The sequence below is a fragment of the Ambystoma mexicanum genome, chromosome 10 (genome assembly GCF_040938575.1).
Source record: "Ambystoma mexicanum isolate Mex_15411 chromosome 10, UKY_AmexF1_1, whole genome shotgun sequence".
Lineage (NCBI taxonomy): Eukaryota > Metazoa > Chordata > Amphibia > Caudata > Ambystomatidae > Ambystoma > Ambystoma mexicanum.
In genome coordinates this window covers 1,655,964,161-1,655,987,534 of record NC_090932.1, presented here as the reverse complement: position 1 = coordinate 1,655,987,534, position 23,374 = coordinate 1,655,964,161, and the positions used below count along the sequence as shown (strand labels likewise).

The following is a 23,374-nucleotide window of genomic DNA, read 5'->3' as shown; positions in this document are numbered from 1 at the left end:
CAGCAGATGGCAGGTGGGAGCGTGCTCGGGGCTCTGGGGGGCAGTAATTCGGCCTTGTGGGCAGGAGCATGGTCTTCCGTGTGCTTACGCGTGGCCAGCTTGATACGGAGTGATTTTGCACGTGAAAATCCTGCATGCCTGCGTGTAAATCGAGGAAAGGCCCTTAGCGCCTATGCACGTCAGCACGCATATGCGATTTCATTGGACCAAAGACCCTTAGCGCATAAGCGCGTCTGTGACGTGACGCGCGCGGGTGTTTCCCACATTACATGTGATGACAGAGCACACGAGGATTTCCACCAATCGCGTGTGAAACTTCCTGCGCACCCCAGAAATACACGTACCCAGGCCAATCGTGTGTACGCTCACTTCCCTCCGATTACACGCGATGACACTCGGACGTGCAGTTTTACCACGTGTGCTCGCATGTGCGATTTCATTGGCCCAAAGGCCACCATGCGCAGCTGTGACGTCATGCGCATGGCCGTAGAGAATGGCGCCGAGTCTCAAAGCACGTAATTGGTGGAAATGGCCTCATCGCGTATGCGCGTCTGTGACGTGTGTATAAAAGGTACGTGTAGAACGCCATTTCCTTGTACGTGCTTTTCGTGGAGAGCGAGTGGGTGAAATCTGTACTTCTTGTCGGTTCACACGCGATTTACTTCACAGCGTTTCAAGTTCGTACTCCCTGTTACCTCTGACAGCTTTTTCTCTTTTCCTCTTTTTCCTGGGCCTGTTTCCTCAAACAGCTTTCCCTTCTACTGTTGTCCTGTCTCCTCAGACAGCGTACAATTCTTCTTTTGGCGGGGGTGTTGCCAACGCGCACACGTGCATATTTTTCATGCTTTTGTTCCTGGCAGACGGTGAGTCGCGCGCATATTTAACATCTGTGCTTGCTGCCCTGTGTGTCGCATACCCCGTCAGAGGTCATTCTAGGCTGCGTGTGACACGCATACGTTCATTCTTGTGTTTCTGGGTGCCACAGCGTAGTGCAGGTTTATTTTTCCACACACGTGGTCAAGGAGGGGTTGCGTGCACCTTACTTCCCTTTTTTGGAGTGCCTGTGCATTGCGTGACCCGTCATCTTTCCCCATGGGTGACATACAGCCTTGCTAGAGCACTAGGGTACGATTACCATCTGGTACCCAACCCCTTTGACCCCCAATTGCCCAGGACAATAGTTCACATCGACTCCCATACGCACAATAACATCAGTGCCATGGCTGGGAGGCGAACAAGCCGTAAGGGTGGCAAAGGTGGCCGAGCCCCAAGTGGTGGCCGTGGTGGATTCGGTAGGGGACGTGGCCGTGACTTGCCGGGTGCCCCTAGCCCCCCATGTGTGGAGGAGCAGTCAGGGACACCCATGTCCCCACCCCTGGTTGAGGGTAACGTGGCTGACACCATCCATGCTCAGCCCTTGTTGGACCAGCCCACTATGGAACCAGACCTGGCACAGGGTGACTCCATGGCTGACTTCCAGGTCAGCAGGTCTAGGCCACGTGCGCCGGTGCACGTTGGTGTCATCAGGCCACGTGGATCAGGGGCAGCTAGGTCATCTGCTGCCCCGCGTAGGCAGGCTGGGGAGGCTGCAGGGGCAGCTGCGGCTCCATCCACTTTCCTCTCACACACCCAGCCAGGACAGTGTCGGTCCAAGCCCATCATGCTGACATTCCCCCTGACACCATCATACTTGAGCTAATGCCTGCACCAACTCCCATGCAGGGTGTGCAATCCCGCACTCCTAGTACAGAGTCCACCGGGGCTCCTGCCCCTAGTGTCCAGAGCGGCGTAGGACACTCAGGATCCCCACCACCTTCCAAGCGGAAGAGGAAGAGTGCTCGTCCAGTAGAGGCTGATGCCCCAGACACGGCTACACAGTCCGGCCCGTCAAGGAAGCCCAGCTTCAATGAGGCCGAACTGAATGCACTTGTAGAGTATGTGTCCGCACATGACCGCGAAATGGTGATCGTTGCAGGATCCAAGACCACACCTGCACAACGTCGGGCACACTGGCAGACCATTGCGGACATCATAAGTGCCCTTGGAATCGTGAGGCGCACAGCTACTGAATGCTACAAGCGCTGGAATGACCTGAAGCGCAGGGCAAAGAATAAGCTGGCCTCAAGCCATGCCGCAACTCTAGTGACTGGAGGTGGGTCTCCAGCAGAGGACATAGAACTCACTCCACATGAGCAGGTTGCTGGGACCTACGTCACGGAGGAACAGATCCAAGGCGTGGGAGAACTGGTAGATTACGAGGTGAGTGCACATGCATGTGTGTGTCATCCATGTGCATGGTGTGTGTGTGTGAGGGCTTCTGTTTGGGTGCCAGGTGAGGGTGTGTGTGCCTGAGTGGTTTGGGTCACCCATGTGCCTCATCCAATACATTCTGCGCACCAGCATTTGGGTATAGCAGTATCCCCTCTGCCAACATTAGACATCCAGCCAAAAACCACGCCAGTTGCCCTTGAAGTGTCATCTTGCCACAACATTGTTGCTTTTTTTCCTCTGTTTATTCAGGCAGATTGTTTGCATACCACCACTTTTACTAGGCATTTGTCAGTCCTATTGTCACATGTCTGACATGGCTATGGTACAGTGGACTGGCTTTGTTTCCTGGACATGATTTGTTTAGACAGGTCCCTGTGCTATAGGACCATTTTGGACTGGCAGCTCCAGGTTAAACATTTGAACCATTTCAATGAAAAAATCAATTTCATGAGCAAACTGGACTCAATGAACAATTGGTGCCCTCCTCTCCCTCTTCACTTTATGGCTAGGGTACATGCCATCTGTGTGATGGCATGTGTATTTGACCTGCCAATCACAGGCCAATGTGTGATGCCACTGCTAGGCAGCATGCAGCAAATGTGTTCATCTTCCATCTTGGTGTCATCAATTTGTGCCATCTGCCTACCCTTCACACGCAGTGACGGTGCATGCATGGGAGGGTTTTAGTCATGTGGGACATGTGTCAATCAAGTACTGTTTCTGTAGCTTCTCAGCCCTAATTGTGTACCATAGTGCTAATGCCTGTTTCCATTTGTTTTCTTTTATGTCTTTGCAGGGGATGACGCACTTGATACTGCTGGGGTTGTGGAGATGGTGCAGACCCAGGAGGGGTCTCAGGCCCGACCGACCACCAGTGAGGGACGTGGTGTGGTGGTTGGTGAGAACCCACAACTGCTGCAGGTCGTGCTCTCAAGGGGTGTCTCTGGCTGCACCTCCCCCGAGCTGTATTCAGGTGTCGATTCGGATGATGAGACCTATGTGCCGTCGCAGGTGAGTGTTCCTGGGAGGGATTCTGTTCTGTCCGACCCACCTGCACCAGGGTTAGAACCCTCAATGGGGATGTCAGTGTTGGCAGGTACGCCTTTGGTGGTTACGGATGCAGGGTCACACTCCGCAACATCTGATCCTGTTCCTGGGCCAGCAGATCAGAGGGGGAATGCAATCCTGCAGCCTCAGGCAGTGCCGGCACAGCAAGACGCAGTTCGCCTTGCCCCAGACAGGTGTGGTGCCCGCCGACGTGGTGGCCGTATGCCACCTGGCAATACCGCATGGGAGCAATCCATATACAGTATGGCAACCCAACAGGGAGCATCATCAGAGATGATGGCTCAGGCCATGGATAGGGTGGCCCCTTCAATTGTCCCCCACCGAAAGGCTGATGGAGCGACAGCAGCAGGCAACAGACACCATCTGCCAGTCACACAGGGAGGACATGTTGGCGTCCGATAGGGACAGGCGGGCGGCACTGGCGACTCTGCAGGAAGCCATTTCCATAGAGTCCCAGGGCCACAGGGAAGCCCTGAGGGTGGAACTCAGTCAGATCAGGACGACCCTTGTTGAGCTTGAGGCTTCAACAAACAGAAGGACAGAACAGCAGTTGGAGCGTCTCATACGTACGCTCTCAGCTGAGATGCAGGCAATTAGGGCGGAGGTCCGGGCATCCCGTGAGTTGTTGCATGGGGACCTACACACAATTATCTTCCAGAACGAGACCTACCACACCCGCATGCTTGCTGCCATGGAGGAACAGACTAGGGCTTTGCGTGGGCTGCCTTCCATAGTGCCACCACCTCCTGATGCAGCTGCAGAGGGTGAGGAGAGCGACAGCAGTGATTCTCTCACAATAGGGTAGCTGTGCAGGCCATGAGCCCAAGGTGCAAGATTCACACAGGTGGGTTTTGGTGTGCACCCTGTCCTCGGACCTCCTGGGTGGCCTCTCCCACCCTCCCGGGCCCACTAAATGCCCATTTATTTAAAAAAAAAATTAATTTTTGTTTTTTGGACAGTGTGTTGCCTTGTGTGGCTCCCGTGGGCATACGCTGTATTGTGGCTGGGCACATGCAGGCTTGTCATGAATTTGGTTCAGATGATTGGGTTTGTGTGACACACACCCCTCCTGCTTCCCGTTTCCATGGGCTTGCAAAGGGTGTGCCCAAGTGACATTGACGTACATGGTGACGTTGGACTCCCATTCGATGTGTGGGCAGTCTGTAGTCAATACTGTGTATACATTCATAGTGCATATTGTTGTTGTATTGTACACTGCATGGTGTATTGATATGTGCCTCTGCATCCATCTCATCCTCCTAATTTGCAGGTCCATTTCTCATGTCTTCACAAGGCGGTCCACCTTGGAACTGGAGTCCATGTTGTAAGCAGTGCACCTACACTGTTGCGTGGCGCTAACACTGTATACTTGGAAGTGTTCGAAGTGCTGGCATCATCAGGTAGTGAGGCTACCAATTTTTTAAGTCTGTAATGTCATGTTTAAGGTAGATTGGCGGTTGTTAGGTGATTGGTATTCTTGGTAAGTATTTGGTAATGTGTGTTGTAGGTCCTGCATTACTGTGAGCATTTCATGTGTGGCCATGTTTCCATTAGGGACACTGTAGTTGGTGACACTTGGGGCATGTTGTGGGGATTCATTTGTTTGCTCTCACATTGCATGACATGCCATGGTGTGTTGTGTGGCCGTGCCGGGGAGGGGTTGGGTGACATGGCACTGTTCTCATGTAGTATTTTGCAAGTGGGTATTCATTTCTGCAGCATGGAAGTGTGTCTTTTGATGACACTGCATTGGTGGTGTTTGTGTAGGAAGGGATGCACACATTGTGACACTTCCACATGAACAATCCCAGGCTGCTATGGTTCTGACAGTTGACTGTCCCTTTGTTCGTCATAATTGTCAGGCCGAGTCATCATTGCTTATCAGATGCCAGGGCTGTGTGCACTCCACAGGGGTGTGATTTCTATGTGAAGTAATTAGCCACCAGCTGCGTACGGGCTGCCTCACCCCGTGCCCTTTCCCCTCCCATGCGCAGCGGGCGTGCATGTGGTTGGGGATGTGGGGGCACCACCATGTCCACAGCCACGCCCCGGCGTGTTGCAACATTGTGCAGGACACATGCTGCCACTATGATCCTGCACACTACTGGGGGCGCATATAACAGCTGCCCGCCAGAACGGTCAAGGGAGCGAAAGCGTGACTTGAGCACTCCGAATGTACGCTCCACTATGCCCCGGGTTGCAATATGGGCTGTGTTGTATCTTACCTCGGGAGGCGTGATGGGGTTCCGAATTGGCGTCATCATGTGGGTGCTCAGAGGGTAGGCACTGTCCCCTGGTGAGGAGGTGATGGGTATCATTAGTGGGGTAGTGGGGTAGTGACATAACTCTGCATCTGACATGCATGCATGTGCAGTGGCATTCATACTCACCAATCAGCCATGTATCGCCATGCCGCCCAGCTTCTAGGTCCCGGCTTAGGGTAGACATTCGGTATATGAAGCTGTCGTGGGTGGGCCCTGGATAGTTGGCATATAGTGAGGTGATGATTCCCTTGGCATTACATACTACCTGCACGTTGATGGAATGCCAGTGCTTGCGGTTCCTATAGATGTGCTCAGATGCCCTGGGGGGACGTAGTGCCACATGGGTGCAGTCAATGGCACCTAGCACTTTGGGGAATTGTGCCACACCGTAGAAATCAAGGGCGGCAGCCTGCCTTTCTGCAGGTGTCCTGGGCAGGTATATGTGCCTGCGGACTGATGGGCGTGCAGTGATGATGTTCAAGACCTGGTGTAGGCAGCGTGACTGCGTGGCCTGTGACACGCCACCCACTATGGCACTTGTCCGCTGAAATTATCCTGTGGCCAAGAAGTGCAGTACATTGAGGACCTTCTCCAGGGGGCTGAGTGCTTGGGAGCACAGGGTGGGTGATGTGAGGTCATCCTCCCACTCACTGACCAGGTCCAGTATTATGTGTGGTGGAAGCCTGTACCTCCCATACACCTGGTCATCAGGCATCCCAAAAAGGCTGGTTCTGGGAGTGAAAATTCGGGCCCTCACTATCCTCCTCCTCCTCCTTTGGTAACCCACGGCTGCTAGGAATGGTATATTCATCCTGGCGTCTGAGCTTGTTTGTTGCTTGCGCGCACTTTTATGCTGCGCGGGTCGACGTACGCCTGCTTCATGCTGGCGTACGTGTTTCAGGATTGGAGCATTTATTTTTCGGCACATTGTAGGCGACTGTGTGAATCTTCCTACCCACCCCAGGAATACACGTAACACGCCCTCCCAGGCCCAGTCGCGAGTAAATATTCCCGCTCACCCCTGGAATACACGTACCCCACTCTCACAGGCCCAGTCGCGTGTGGAAGTTCACGCGCACACCGAAATACACGTACCCTGCAAAATTGCGTGTGAAACTTCACACGCACCCCGAAATACACGTACTCAGGGCAATCGTGTGTGGAACTTCCCGCGAACCCCGTAATACACGTAGCCTGCTGGTATCGCGTGTGGAAGTTCACGTGGACTCATAATACACGTACCCTGATGGTATCGCATGGGAGACTACCCGCGCACCCCAGGAATACACGTACCCAGGCAAATCGCATGGCTGGGGGGTGGGGGTGCTGGGAGACATGAGTGGGGGCCTGGTGGAGGGTGCCCTGCACTGCTGGGGGGTGGGGGTGGTAGGAGACATGAGTGGGGGCCTGGTGGAGGGTGCCCTGCACTGCTGGGGGGTGGGGGTGGTGGGAGACATGAGTGGGGGCCTGGTGGAGGGTGCCCCTGGATGCTGGGGGGTGGGGGTGATGGGAGACATGAGTGGGGGCCTGGTGGAGGGTGTCCCTGGATGCTGGTGGGTGGGGGTGCTGGGGGACATGAGTTGGACATGAGTGGGGGCCTGGTGGAGGGTGCCCCTGGATGCTGGGGGGTGGGGGTGCAGGGGGACATGTGTGGGGGCCTGGAGGAGGGTGCCCTGCACCGCTGGGGGTGGAGGTGATGGGAGACATGAGTGGGGGCCTGGTGGAGGGTGCCCCTGTATGCTGGGGGGTGGGGTGATGGGAGACATGAGTGGGGGCCTGGTGGAGGGTGCCCCTGGATGCTGGTGGGTGGGGGTGCTGGGGGACATGAGTGGGGGCCTGGTGGAGGCTGCCCCTGCACTGCTGGGGGGTGGGGGTGGTGGGAGACATGAGTGGGTGCCTGGTGGAGGGTGCCCCTGGATGCTGGTGGGTGGGGGAGCTGGGGGTGGAGGCTGCCCCTGCACTGCTGGGGGGTGGGGGTAATGGGAGACATGTGTGGGGGCCTGGTGGAGGGTGCCCTGTACTGCTGGGGAGTGGGGGTGGTGGGAGACATGAGTGGGGGCCTAGTGGAGGGTGCCCCTGGATGCTGGTGGGTGGGGGTGCTGAGGGACATGAGTTGGACATGAGTGGGGGCCTGGTGGAGGGTGCCCCTGGATGCTGGGGAGTGGGGGTGCAGGGGGACATGTGTGGGGGCCTGGTGGAGGGTGCCCTGCACTGCTGGGGGGTGGGGGTGATGGGAGACATGAGTGGGGGCCTGGTGGAGGGTGCTCCTGGATGCTGGGGGGTGGGGGTGATGGGAGACATGTGTGGGGGCCTGGTGGAGGGTGCCCTGTACTGCTGGGGAGTGGGGGTGGTAGGAGACATGAGTGGGGGCCTAGTGGAGGGTGCCCCTGGATGCTGGTGGGTGGGGGTGCTGGGGGACATGAGTTGGACATGAGTGGGGGCCTGGTGGAGGGTGCCCCTGGATGCTGGGGGGTGGGGGTGCAGGGGGACATGTGTGGGGGCCTGGTGGAGGGTGCCCTGCACTGCTGGGGGGTGGGGGTGATGGGAGACATGAGTGGGGGCCTGGTGGAGGGTGCCCCTGGATGCTGAGGGGTGGGGGTGATGGGAGACATGTGTGGGGGCCTGGTGGAGGGTGCCCCTGGATGCTGGGGGGTGGGGGTGGTAGGAGACATGAGTGGGGGCCTGGTGGAGGGTGCCCCTGGATGCTGGGGGGTGGGGGTGCAGGGAGACATGAGTTGGACATGAGTGGGGGCCTACTGGAGGGTGCCCTGCACTGCTGGGGGGTGGGGTGGTGGGAGACATGAGTGGGGGCCTGGTAGAGAGTGCCCCTGGATGCTGGTGGGTGGGGGTGCTGGGGGACATGAGTGGGGGCCTGGTAGAGGCTGCCCCTGCACTGCTGGGGGGTGGGGGTGGTGGGAGACATGGTGGGGGCCTGGTGGAGGGTGCCCCTGGATGCTGGTGGGTGGGGGTGCTGGGGGACATGAGTGGGGGCCTGGTGGAGGCTGCCCCTGCACTGCTGGGGGGTGGGGGTGGTGGGAGACATGAGTGGGGGCCTGGTGGAGGCTGCTCCTGTACTGCTGGGGGGTGGAGTGATGGGAGACATGTGTGGGGGCCTGGTGGAGGGTGCCCTGCACTGCTGGGGGGTGGGGGTGGTGGGAGACATGAGTGGGGGCCTGGTGGAGGGTGCCCCTGGATGCTGGTGGGTGGGGGTGTTGGGGGACATGAGTTGGACATGAGTGGGGGCCTGGTTGTTGGAATTGAAGTGATATTATGCCTCCTATCGCAGTATTTGAATGTGTATTGGCCCACGCCAAGTTGTCTAAAATATCATGTAAATAGACTCCGCGGCAAGGTCTTGACCTTAACGAAAAGTTATGTAAGTCGCCATCTTGGATTTAGCCGCCATTTTAGGTTCTCTTGTAAAGTGGAAGTCACCCTGAACATCAAAATGGAGGCCAAATAACATTCTGAGTGAGATTCTGGCCGTTGTGACCTCCGCACACACGAATAATTAATATGCCTGCAGGCCACTTGTCGGGGTCGCGAACTGAGACCTTGTCCTATCACTGACCTATGTGTAAATGAACAACTGTATCAGCGGAACTGATCAAAATGCATACATTATAGGATTGACCTGGCAAGGAACCCTAGGCCTGGTCCCAAGAATGGTTAACCCGCGAGGGGGTTGGCCAAGGGCTGGATAAAGAATATAAAAGCCCAAGTATTCCAATGTACGGTCTCTCTACTAATGCATCGAACCTTCATTGAAGTTCGTTACGTTACTCTGAGAGCCGAATAGCTATCCGTTTGTCAATTGACTTTTGGTAACTGTTGTAGCTTTTAAATAAAGCACTTGTATGTCCTTTGTAACCTGTGTTGGTGTGTTTCTTTTGGGCTTCCCAGCCTCATATCAATTTTTATGTTTTCACAGTTGGCGCCCGAATAGGGACCCTCAAGATTGATGCCGGATCATTGAAGGTTGACGCAGACTATCGAACCGGGATCGGATGGTGTGATTCTGCAGGCCCGACCGAACGAGACGCGATACCTCGGCAGTGCTGCACGATCCGATCCTTGGACGATAGTCGTGTGGTCTGACACGGCATCTTGATGAGGGTCCATTTTTGAGGCGGGCAGATTTGCCGAAACCACCAAACACAAGGTAAAATTCGTTAGGTAAGTTCTTTGGTAAACCGTACGGTCCTCCTTAGGTTTGGTCAGGTGCAGTCGTGACCCGGCTCTTAATTTAACCCTGACAATTTGAATTTGGCGTATTGTATCTGCAGACACAATTATTGACCAGGTAACACCAATTTTTTGTGAAATGCCTGGGAAATTGTCTAGCTGCTTTAGGGCTCTGTTCCGCAGCGATCGACAATCTTTGGAATTTAGCCGCCCGGCACCACAGGAGGGGTCGCCGGCATGTACTATGTACTGTAAGTATGGCATTGGTAGTATATTATTTAATGATATTTGGCACAGACAGACCAGACATGCCTCCGAATTTCAGTGGCCAATCAATGGCAGTTTTGAAATCTCCCGTATTGAATACCTAGAATCGGTCTTGCTAAAAAAGAAGGCTAGACCTGCAGCCTTTGATGTTTTACAGAATTGGAAAAGAGAAGCGTTACAGCAGCTTAAAAGTAGGGATAAACATGCACGCCATCATAAAACAAATGCCGAAAAAGCGTTGTTATATGATAAAGAAAAACATTCAGAATCAGTTAAAAATATGGATAGGGCTTTTTCACTTGGAATCCAGAAAATTTACACCTCTAAAGATTTTCATGTTTCCGAAGAATTTATTGAAAAATTGTTAAACGAACGCAGGCCTGGTGCCTCTGCGCCGCCTCCGTATGATCCTTTCTTGGGCGCTCTGCCCATTCCTGCTGTTGTTCCTGCTGTTATTCCTGTTCCCTCTGTACAACCTATTGTTCCTATTCCTCTAGTTGTTGTTCCTCCACCTATTGCACCGCCCCTTCCTTCTGCGCCGATAGTTGCACCTTTATTAAATTTACCTGCACCTCCGCTGCCGAGTGGTCCCGTATTGACTGAAGTTGATCAAGGTGCAGGATCAAAGATAGTCACTCGTAATACTGTTTCTGCAGATAAGAAACAGGAATTGTTTGCATGGGCTAAGCACTGTCTGGAGTAAGGTGATCAAGTTAATGTTTTTTCCACATTATCAAATTTGAACAGTTTTCCCGAGAAAAATGTTTTTATCGAAGGTTTGGGGACTCATTTATGTGTGATGTGGGGTAGATTACAGAATTCGGATCTTCCACAAGGGGTGAGAGATCTAAATGCTTTGGCACTTTCGAGGGACACAGAGCAGAAAGTACATGGTCATGTTGAAAGATTGTTTGAGTATAGGAGGAACTTTGAGAAAGCACGAGATGATGATGATGAAGACGACAGTATGTATGTACAGAAACGGTTCCTTCCGTGTCGTAGATCGGCACCTGAGGAAGTACGAATTTATACCAAAGATGCGATTCGATGGATCTCGGATTCATCGATTCCACCAGATGAAGTATATGACACGTATAGTCAGTATACAGTAGAAATGCAAAGAAAGGTAATTCAGGTAATGGTACAGTACCTGCAAGAAGAATGTGTAAGAAAGAAGGTTAGTTGCCCCATAGAATTGTTGGGGATTTGTAAAAGGGCTTTTTCGCCCGACACTTCTTCGGCTGCCTTAGAGCTCGACCTGGCTCTGCTGCTTAGTAAGCGGACGGAGGTACCTATATCTCAGTTGCCTATGAGAGAGGTTCCTCCGACCTTTGTCCCAAAGGTTGAGATTCCCGCCAACGCTGGAACTGGTGCACCCGCTGTGGATATCCCTGCACATTATGTATCGCAATTCGTTCACGTCCCGTTTTCACGACAGGAAGTGAACACTATTAGACAATCAGTTCCCAATATCAGGAAAAACCCGACGGGGTTTTACAAAGAGATAGAGTCTGTCTTACAGTCCTCTGTGTTCACCTTAAGTGATATTGACTTGTTATTCCCTGTACTCCTACCCGTAGATGTATGGAAGCAGGTTCGGACAATAGACGATGTGCCAGGGTCGGGAGATACGTGGGCTAATATGATTAGGATTGATGGGGAAAGACCAGCAGGTGAGAAACCACCACAGGTAATACTTACTTTGCCTGATAGAATTGTCGCAAAATTAAAAACTATAATTCCAGAGAAAAGAATTATTTGGGACAAGCTTACGGCCTGTGTTCAAGGGAAAACTGAAGGCGCCACCGAATTCTTTAATAGATTCGAGCAGGTATTTTCTGACTTCAGTGGGCAGGATTTGGGTACAGAGTCTGGGAAAAGGTTGTTTGTGGACAAATTTGTGCGTGGATTGTTGCCCGACATCCAGTCACAGATTATGTCCTCTGAGAGCGCTTGGCAGGCAAAATCTCAATCTGAGGTTTTGCACATGGCTCGGTATTATGAGAACCGTGTTAATAATGAGAAGGAGAAAATAGAAAAGAGGAAAGGAGACTTGAAAACCAAAGTATTATTACAACAAATTGTTAGAAACCCCAGAGGAGGCACGACACAGACCAGAGGTCAGTATGTCCCAAAAGGAAATGCTCCTTTGGGTTATGTGAATATTAGTCAATGTGCTTATTGCCGCAGGAAGGTCATTGGCGAGCACAGTGCCCCGTCCTTCGACAAAGGTCAAACAGTGCGTTTGGGAGTATGGGTAGACGACCCAGGGGCCGCCCTGGAGCAGGGGGCCCTGATAGAGGTCAGTTTTTGCAAGATCCTCAGCAATCTTTTTCACGGGAAAATCAGACCTCGAGTGTGGACTCGAGGAACATATTTGATCACCCTTCTGCTGCCTACCTTTCTGAAGAGCTTCCGTCTGACGATACTCTATTTCATTTGGACTGCCCGAAGCAGGGTTTGGAACCTTCACCTATTCCCGTTAATCAGAAAGGCCCCTACGTTGAATTATTAGTACGGAATAGGAAACACCAGTTTTTGATAGACACTGGAGCACAGAAGTGCTCCATTGATCATTCTCGGGTTCCAAACATTCCACTGTCAGGGCAAACAAATGTTTCCGTAGGGTTTTCTGGCATACCAATTGTTTGTCCGGTTTCTTCACCGGTGTCTGTTTCTTTGGGTCTCTTTACGGACCATTGCCCTTTTCTTCTGACTTCGAACTCTAGAGAGAATTTGCTGGGGTTGAATTTGTTAAAGAAATTGAATGCAGTAATTCATTGTTCCTCTGATGGAGTACGGCTGACGGTTTCACCACAGCAACTTCTTAATTCTGAGTTTCTGATTCGACCTTTACCTCCTGAGTTTAGCATTGTCCCGGAATGTTTATGGGCGGTTGACGACAATGATGTCGGGGTACTACAGATTGAGCCCGTTAAAATAGTTTTGAAACATGGAGTTAAACTACCACGCATTCCGCAGTATAAAATATCAGTTGAGGGCGAGCGTGCTTTAAAATGCATTGTCTCTGATTTTGTTCATCATGGGGTGATGGAGGAGATTATAGGTAGTTTGTGTAACAGTCCGATCTTGCCTGTATATAAGAAAGGCGACAATGCAATCCCATACCGGTTCATAATTGATCTTTGTGCTATTAACAGAGTTGTCACCCCACAATTTCCAATTGTGCCTGATGTGACGACGATATTGACAATGATCCCTGCTACAGCTACGCACTTCAGCGTTGTGGATTTAAAAAACGCTTTCTTTAGCATCCCTATACATAAGGAAAGTAGATATTTGTTTGTGTTCACCTTGGGGGGACGCTCATTTACATTTACTAGGGCACCTCAAGGGTATACTGAAAGTCCAAGCATTTATAGTAGAGTTTGAAAGAGCAGCTCGATACCCTTGAATTGCCACCTACTTGTACACTGCTTCAATATGTCGATGATTTGCTTTTGGCTGCAGATTCTGAAAGTGCTTGTAAAGAAGTCACTATACTGTTGCTTGTTCATCTAGCAAAAAATGGTCATAAAGCTTCGCTCAAAAAATGTCAATATTGTTGTCAGGAGGTCGCCTATTTAGGATACCTCCTGTCAAAGGAGGGGAGAAGATTGACACCTGAAAGTATAAAACACATTTCTGGCATGTCTGTTCCAAATACACAGAAAGAAGTCAGAGCCTTAATAGGTATGGCTTCTTACTGTAGGTTGTGGATCCCGAACGTTTCGCTAGTGATAAAACAGATGTTGGCTTTGACGAAGAAGGGCATTTCTCTGCCACTGCCATGGAAATCGGAACATCAACGATCATTTGAGCTTCTCAAAACCGCGTTATGCTCTGCACCGGTTCTGGGTACTCCAAATTATGACAAGGCCTTTGTGTTGTTTGTGCATGAATGTGATGGATGTGCTTTGGCTGTGTTAACACAGGAACACGGAGGGAAGAATAGGCCGTGCGGCTACTACTCCTCCGCCCTTGATCCCGTCGCATGCGCTTTGCCAAGATGTTTGCGAGCTGTCGCTGCTGCTGCCGCGTCTGTAAAACAGAGTGAGGGAATGGTCCTAGGCCATGATTTGATTTTGATGGTACCTCACTCTGTAGATATCCTATTGAACAAAACCCAAACGCAATACCTGACCTCTGCACGGTTAACAAGGTATGAACTAATTCTGTTTGCCCCGCACATTCAAATTAAGAGGTGTTGTGTTCTTAATCCGGCTGAACTCTTACCTTTCCTGCAAAACACTGTTTGCGGTGGCAAAGAATTACACGACTGCCTGCATACCACTGAGCAAGAAACGAAGGGCAGGATAGATCTTATAGATACTCCTTTGGACAATGCAGAAGGGGAGCTGTTTTGTGATGGCTCCTGCTTCAAACTCTCAAATGGTACATCTACAGCTGCTTACGCATTTACTACATTGAGTAAAGTTGTTGAAACTAAGAGAATTTCGCATAACTCTGCGCAGGCCGCAGAGATTATAGCATTGACCCGAGCTTGTGAACTCTCCGAAGGGCGTATAGTAAATATATACACCGATAGCCAGTACGCCTTTAGGGTGGCTCACAACTTTGGGAGGCTCTGGTCGGAAAGAGGGTTCCTGACCTCACATGGGACCAAGATTCAGCATGGCCCCTTGATAGTGCAATTGCTCTCGGCACTCTCACTCCCTAGGCAGTTAGCGATCATGAAATGTGCAGCACATCGTAAGGTCATAGATGATGTGGGAAAAGGGAACGCTTTTGCGGACCTGATAGCCAGGCAAACGGCCACAGACCTTAGCACGGACATGTATGCTTTGAGGGAAATAAAAGATGCTTCTATAATGGATGACGGTATTGGGTCTGTGCGAGATATTCAAACTGATGCCACAGTAGAAGAATCTAAAAGGTGGGCCGAAGGAATGGGGAAACTAGATGATGATGGGTGTTGGGTGGATACATCTGAAGGAAAATGGTTGCTCTCTGATTCATATGTGCTGGCAATGGTTACAGTGGCACACGGTCCTACACATGTGTGTGCTCAGCAGATCACGAAAATGTTAGAACAAGTTTGGGTGAATAACAAGATTCTGGAGACTGCAACAAGACATGTTCGAAATTTCATGATCTGCTTACAGCACAATGTGGGTAAGGGGACAGTGACTCCAAGGGGAAGCTTTGGGCCCCCTTCTGTTCCCTTTGAGGTCATTCACTTTGATTTTATTGAGATGGAACGATGTAACAATCTGAAATATGTTCTTGTAATTATTTGTGCCTTCAGTAAATAGGTCAAGGCTTTCCCCGTTAAAGATGCTACCGCCATGACCACTGCAAAGATTATGGTAAAAGAATTATTTCCTCGATTTGGGCTCCCAAAGGTAATTTGGTCGGACAATGGTCCTCATTTTGTTGCAGCAGTAATTTTGCAGATATGCACAGCTTTACATATTGAGAAACGATTTCACTCAGCTAGACATCCTCAGAGTGCTGGGTTGGTGGAAAGACACAATGGTTTCTTAAAGAATAAGCTTGCAAAAACATGTGCCGATACCAAACTGAAATGGCCAGATGCCTTACCTATTGTATTATTGGCTATGCGTACCACACCTCAAACTAAGACTGGGCTTTCTCCATTTGAGGTAGTGATGGGGAGACCTGCTAACATTTGGGGTCTCCCAAAACCTAAAGCCCTGAGAGAGGTGGAAAATGTATTGCTTGTAGACTACTGTAACCAGTTAACTAAAAACCTGTATTTCATTTATCACTAGGTGTATTCGGCTTTACCTGTACGGTTTACGGGCCCAGGACACGATATACAGCCTGGAAGTTGGGTCCCAGTGAAGGCCTACGAAAGGTCTTCCTGTCTCGCTCCTTGTTGGAAGGGACCCTACCAGGTGCTGTTGGTCACCCGGACAGCAGTGCGGGTGGAAGGGAAGAAACACTGGATCCATCCGACGCATGTCAAGAAACTTCCTCACCCGACGCCACAAGTTACAGAAGAAGCAGAACCCCTCGCTGATGCTACGGTCTCTGATCTTGGAGTAGCAAACAGCGCTACGGTCTCTGATCTTGGAGTAGCAAACAGCGCTGTGAGTGCGTCGGAGAATCTCTCTGAGCCCGTGGAGCTTGGGGAGCAGTCCATTTCGTCTCCGCACTCTCTTGAAAAATCACTCCTGGAAAACGCTGTTTCAAGCTCTGCGACTTCCTTCGCCTCCGACACGTCGCTTCCCTCAGGAAGTGACGACACCTTATTTTCGGATCAAACAATTTTGGGTACCACCAGGTACAACCTTCGACGAAGAAAATAGAACTACAGCACGGGTTTTCCGTGCATTTGGGAAAGGGAAGTGATTGGAAGTTTTCTTTTGTATAAGAAGTTTCTGTTGAACAAAAGGGATTCTGCTGGCTAGGGTTGGGTAGGACTAAGAAATCGCGCGACCGTAGCATCGCCAGCAATGAACATTGGGGTCGTCGATTGAGGAACTACAATGCCTGCCACCTCCACTGCTGCTCCCCGCACTGGATTTGTGAATAAGGGGGTGACCAACTTGGACAATGAACAATGTGCCTGGGCCCCAAAAACGTACTGCTGTGTTTTGATAATGATAATTGTTATTTTTGCAATTACTGCTGTAGGACTTTGGTACTTTGAAGAAATCTATCCTCTGAAACCTCTACTACTGACCGAGATTGTACCAACTGCTTTGACTCCCTCTGTACACCTTCACACTCTGTCCCCTAGAGACTCCCAACGTAGACAGAAGTATCATAACAACACTCTAATGATAGTAATGAATGCAACACATGCCATTTTTAATAAGAGTAATTGTTGGATTTGCACTCATTTACCGCAACATGGGAACAAGGGACTAGGATGGTATATTCACCCTTTACCTTTAACGACTGCTTGCTATGCCTCTCTTAGAGCACTATTCTTTGGCCGTTGGAATGATAGCATCTCAGGGAACTTTGATGGAACTAATTTGAATGATTTTGAGAATTGTGAATTAACTCCCCTGGGATGCTCGCTTTTTGCAAATAGAAGTAAACCTAATGTCGCTTCTATTAGGCCGTCTGATAAACTATCTCTTCCTTTTCAAACTTTCATTTCCTTTAAAATGGCTCCGATAGGCAATAAGGACGCCGTGCCTCCTTCCTACTCTATAAATCATAGCCCTGACTCGGTCCCCTTTTGTGTACAAAGAAATGGCACTCGGCCAATGGGAGATTTTGAAGGTTGTATGAACACTGTAAATTTGACTGGAGAAAACAGGCCTCTGTATGTAGGGGGGCCTGTTTATTTTGTTTGTGGTAGTTTAGCATTTCCCTGGTTGCCCAAGGATTGGCAGGGAACCTGTTCTTTAGGAATCCTGTTACCCGGGGTATTTGTAGCTAGTACATTGGAGGTTTCTAAGGCTCGCCCACGGTGGGACAAGAATGGAGATACCCCTGGCCAAGTATTGGGAGATATAGCAAAATCAGTTGTGCCCTTTTGGGGACAAATAACAAACTCTGAGAACATTAGGGGATTAGCAAGGGTACTGGAGAGAACGATCAACCGGACCACGGACATACTCTACAATATGACATTAGAACAAAAAGCAATAAGATTGGTAGCACTCCAAAATCGGATGGCATTAGATGTCATTTTGGCGGAACGAGGTGGAATATGCAAATTGGTGGGGTCCGCTGGCTGTGTTTCCGTACCAGATTCCTAGCCAAAAATTTGTAAAGCAATACACAACTTGCATATTCTTAGTTCTGAAGTACATATCCCTGTAGGAGATTGGAATCTTAGCACTTGGTTCTGGGATTCTTTACGATCTTGGGGTTGGAAGGTGCTTTCTGTTATTCTAGTTATTCTGGGGATCCTGTTATTCCTTTGTTGCTGTTTTCAATGTCTTCCGAGTATATGTGGAATGCTAGGGGGATGTTGTGCCCAAGCAGTGAGCACAATAGGGCATAGAATGTATGCCCCAGATACACCATCCAAAGAGTTTGTGTTACAAGAGGTTCTGATGAACGACCTAATGGCTATAGATATTACAGACAATGATTCGGGATGTATGGATGAGAGCACATGGAGTTATTTGCAAAAGTATTAGAAATGATATTAGCACTTGGCATAGGCCAAAAGGAGGGTCTGTTGGAATTGAAGTGATATTATGCCTCCTATCGCAGTATTTGAATGTGTATTGGCCTATGCCAAGTTGTCTAAAATATCATGTAAATAGACTCCGCGGCAAGGTCTTGACCTTAACGAAAAGTTATGTAAGTCACCATCTTGGATTTAGCCGCCATTTTAGGTTCTCTTGTAAAGTGGAAGTCACCCTGAACATCAAAATGGAGGGGGAATAACATTCTGAGTGAGATTCTGGCCGTTGTGACCTCCGCACACACGAATAATTAATATGCCTGCAGGCCACTTGTCGGGGTCGCAAACTGAGACCTTGTCTTATCACTGACCTATGTGTAAATGAACAACTGTATCAGCGGAACTGATCAAAATGCATACATTATAGGATTGACCTGGCAAGAAACCCTAGGCCTGGTCCCAAGAATGGTTAACCTGCGAGGGGGTTGGCCAAGGGCTGGATAAAGAATATAAAAGCCCAAGTATTCCAATGTACGGTCTCTCTACTAATGCATCGAGCCTTCGTTGAAGTTCGTTACGTTACTCTGAGAGGCGAATAGCTATCCGTTTGTCAATTGACTTTTGGTAACTGTTGTAGCTTTTAAATAAAGCACTTGTATGTCCTTTGTAACCTGTGTTGGTGTGTTTCTTTTGGGCTTCCCAGCCTCATATCAATTTTTATGTTTTCACATTGTGGAGGGTGCCCCTGGATGCTGGGGGTGGGGTTGCAGAAGGACATGAGTGGGGGCCTGGTGGAGGGTGCCCCTGCACTGCTGGGAGGTGGGGGTGATGGGAGACATGAGTGGGGGCCTGGTGGAGGGTGCCCTGCACTGCTGGGGGGTGGGGGTGATGGGAGACATGAGTAGGGGCCTGGTGGAGGGTGCCCTGCACTTCTGGGGGGTGGGGGTGCAGGGGGACATGAGTGGGAGCCTGGTGGAGGGTGCCCTGCACTGCTGGGGGTGGGGGTGATGGGAGACATGAGTGGGGGCTTGGTGGAGGCTGCCCCTGCACTGCTGGGGGGTGGGGGTGGTGGGAGACATGTGTGGGGGCCTGGTGGAGGGTGCCCCTGGATGCTGGTGGGTGAGGGTGCTGGGGGACATGTGTTGGACATGAGTGGGGGCCTGGTGGAGGGTGCCCCTGGATGGTGGGGGGTGGGGGTGCAGGGGGACATGTGTGGGGACGTGGTGGAGGGTGCCCCTGGATGCTGGGAGGTGGGGGTGATGGGAGACATGAGTGGGGGCCCGGTGGAGGGTGCCCCTGGATGCTGGGGGGTGGGGGTGATGGGAGACATGAGTGGGGGCCTGGTGGAGGGTGCCCCTGGATGCTGGTGGGTCGGGGTGCAGGGGGACATGAGTGGGGGCCTAGTGGAGGGTGCCCCTGGATGCTAGGGGGTGGGGGTGGTGGGAGACATGTGTTGGTGATCGGTAGTGCAAGGTGACGTGTGTTGGCTGGGGGGCATGGCCATGGTGGATGGGTTGCCTGTGGGACATGAGCAGGGGTGCAGGGTAGTCCCCTTTTACTGCGAATCGCACGTTTTGGCACCTCTGCGCGGGAATTTTCGGCGCACATTAATTCCATGAATCGACCCTTTTGTCTTTTCGACACGAGGCATTTGCAGGATCAATGCGCCCTGTTTCATGAATCGGGCCTTTAACATCAATACTTTCTATTGGACGACTGTAGCATCCCAGTTGCTGAAAAAGTCAAAATGCTTGCCACTTATCTTGACTCCATGCTCTCTATTGATTTTCATACCAATCAAGTATCCAAAAATTGTTCTTACTATCTGTTTGCTTAGAAAAATCCAGCCATTTCTATCTGAAAACAACTGCGCTTACATCGCTCGGGGCGATAGTACTGTCAAGACTTGATTATTGTGACTAAACTCCAAACTATCCAGAATGATGCTGTGCGTATAGTGAAGAAAGGTCCAGACGGGAACACATCTCTGGGTGCAGACAAGATCTTCATCGGCTCGGGGGTTGCCTCTCGTATCTCGTACAAAGCAGCAGTCATGGTGCACAATTGTCTGTATGGCTCTTCACCTGCTTACTTCAAAGTTGATCCGCTGACGAAGGACAAGTCAAACCCTGGTGCTCTGAATGGTCCAATGGCCCAGGTAAATCATTTCCAGCCATATCAGCCAAAATCTGGAACTCACTTCCCCTTAATCTCAGGCTTGAAAATGACATCTGCAGATTCTGCTGCAAGCTAAAAACAGCTCTGTTTGAATCATTTCCTTGCTCTGCTCTCTAAGGTACTCTCTTGTGACCCGTTTTTTATGTTTCGTTTCCTTGGTCATGTGCGCCCTGATGCCTGCGGGCTCCGCTGCCCTAAAAATAAATACATGAATAAATACACGCATACATGCACAGACCGGTCCCTGGGACGAGAAGACAGCAGGAAGGTAACGTGTCCCGAAGGCATTGTGTCCCTGACTGCCACGGTCAGGGACATCAATGGACCCACTATAGAAAGTGTCCAATTGTTAGTATGTGAGGCTGACGGCAGCTGCCATTAGTGGAGTGTATCGTTCAGTTATATGGAGGCCAATGTTTGAGGTGGAGAGCAACTGGTCCTTACCTGCTCCCTGCCTCAAGCGCTCTCACCGGCCATTGAATTGAGGCCATGGTCAGGAGGGCGGTCAGCGAGAAACGCCCCTGCATCTGGCCCTGCCAGCTTGGCTACGGAGGGCCCCTGTAAGCCAACCATATTGCAGCTAATACCTTCTGGAACATTGGCGCCTAAGGTCATCCAGGGACACAGGGTTGAAGTCAACTGTAACAAGTGAGTCTAGCGTGTTATATTATAGGAGCTCTGGATAAAAGCCTGCTCCTCTTATATAGTCGCTTGTTTTGTTCCTCCCCTCCCTTTCTGCACCCCTCTCCCTCACCTTTTGTTTTTCTCCGTCTCTGCCAGAAATGTCGTCAGGCCCAGGGACGTCATTTAGGGGTCACTTCTGGAGTAGCTGCCTTTCTTGTTCAGGCCCCTTAAAAAAAAAGAAGAAAGAAAAGAACAGGAGTGCCACAAGTCTAACACTTTCAGCAGTGACCCTAAATAAGAAAGAATAGGAATACCAAATAATGTGTCTTTCTGGAATTCTATACAATAATTGCTAGACTCATTAAAGGTTTATTTCAGGCACACTTAAGGGGGTGAGTCACGGATTTAGTCTGTTCTTAAACGCCTCAACTCTGCCTTTCATCCTTCTGAGTTCGATAAATGAGTACCAAGGCAGGTTGGGTGATATTGGGTGTATATTTTTTCTATACAAAGCGCTTAAGCGTAAGTGTTATATAATAACACATCATTATCATTTGGTCATGGACAATGCTTGCATTCACAGTCATTTGGTAATATGGGCCTATACGCACTGATCTTAATGATACATATGGCGATCCATTCTTGTATGAAATGTACATCACATTATAGTGATATCGTAACCATATTTTTTGTAGTGTACAATGCAATGTGATGCCACTTCCTGTTTTGTCAACAGCTGAAAGGTCGTGTTCCATCGTTTCCCGCGATATCACTTTGGGGTGGGATCAAATGACGTCACTTCCGCTACCCCTGTCATTTTGGTGAAATGATATCCCTGGTCAGGCCTAGTACGGTAGTCACTTGTTTGTGTCCCTTTCCTTCCCACTCTCCCCCTCCCTTTCTTATCTGTACGATAGTTAATTTCACATCCTTACTGTTCGTTGCCTGGAAGAATGTCATTGTATTTTTCCGTGTTCCATCCCTTGCCTTGAAGCGCTTTGAAACACCTTGGGCCTCATTACGAGGTTGGAGGTAGCCATGGCACTATTAGCGCCATGGCTGCCTCCAAAATCCTTCTGACCCCGGCCTGGTGAATGGAGCAATTACCGGTCCATTCCGAGGTCGGCGGGACCGGTAATTCCCCATTCACCAGGGCCATTCCCCATTCCCATTTGAGCCCCAATAGGGCTGAATGGGAAAGGGGAAGGCGGCAATAACAGAACCGCAAATTGCGGTACCGTTATTGACCCCGGTATCCCTTTGCCGGTCCCGTACTTAACACCTGCTAAAACCAGGCGTTCAGGAAGGACCCGCAAAGGGAACTCGTAGTAGGGCGGTAAAGGATTACCGGCAGCGGTGCCCTTACCGGTGGCGGTAATCCCTTACCGCCCACCTCGTAATGAGGCCCATTGTGTGTGGGCGTTATATAAACAATTTATCATCATTTCATATCATACATGCTCATGCTGGTTGCCTAACATGCATTCTTTCGACAGCTGCCTCAGGAGGGTGGGTGGTATGTAAAGCACCCTCCCCCCCACCTTCCCGGTCCTGATGGTATTGGGGACAGCCAGCAGACCAGGGCCAAAACATACTGGTCGTACCAGGAACTCGGAGATTAAGACTTGAAGTGTAACCTGGGCAGTACAAATGGCCACCTACATGCCATTGATTTCATTGTTATAAAGTAAGATGACGAGGATCCATTAGTGAGGTTTGGGTGTGCACACGCACTTTCAAAGGTGATCGACTGTATCTTAGAACACATTCTTGATTTAAATTAATTAATTATTTATTGCTCATGCCGATGGATTTTGTACCTCCTCGTTTATTTTAAATATGCGTTTCTTTGTAAACTAAAGCACAATAAAAAAAAAGAAATAAATAAAACATGCTGGGCGCCATAGAGCTCGGGAAGCCCGTCTGGAATTGGGTAAACACGAATGGAGCAGACACAAAAGCCCGAGCAGCGTCGGCAATGAAACTGCACATGTTATAGTCTTTACAAACCTCGACTGGCGGATGAAAGCAGCGCGCAGCAGTGCTTCAGAGAGCCTGGCGAGCTCGCTACCCCTGCCAGCTCTCCACTTCAAAGTATGCCCTGCCCAGGGTCCTTTGGCACAATGTTGCCCTGTGTAGAGCCGGCCCAGCAGCCCCTCCCTGGCTCTTGTCGCTGTCTTCTCCCTGAGAAAAACAGAAAGCTGGCAATTAGAAGTTAAGCTGCAGTGCGTTTTATTAATGCCAGGAACAGAGCTCCTACGGTGTTCCTTGCAGCTCCATGGCAACAGGCTCCAAACCATGCGGGCGGGGGCGCGGGGGGGGGGGGTTGCGGGAGGGGGGGTTGATGGAAACGGCATCTCCTAATTAAGAGGAAAACTCTTTTCTCTGCAGCAGTCTCGGCTTCCGCTGAACTTTCATTCACACGGAGGTGTAG

The 23,374-nt window shown here is 50.5% G+C and overlaps 1 long non-coding RNA gene across 1 annotated transcript in view; it reads right to left on the bottom strand.

Moving 5' to 3' along the window:
• Positions 1-23,131, bottom strand: part of LOC138493380 (uncharacterized) — a 214,897-nt gene extending 191,766 nt beyond the window's left edge. The window contains exons 1-2 of the long non-coding RNA XR_011276409.1: positions 22,951-23,131; positions 21,071-21,166 (exon numbers count right to left, since the gene is read on the bottom strand). This is a non-coding gene — a long non-coding RNA (uncharacterized lncRNA). The remainder of the gene's footprint in view (positions 1-21,070; positions 21,167-22,950) is intronic.
• Positions 23,132-23,374: the final 243 nt, after the last annotated feature.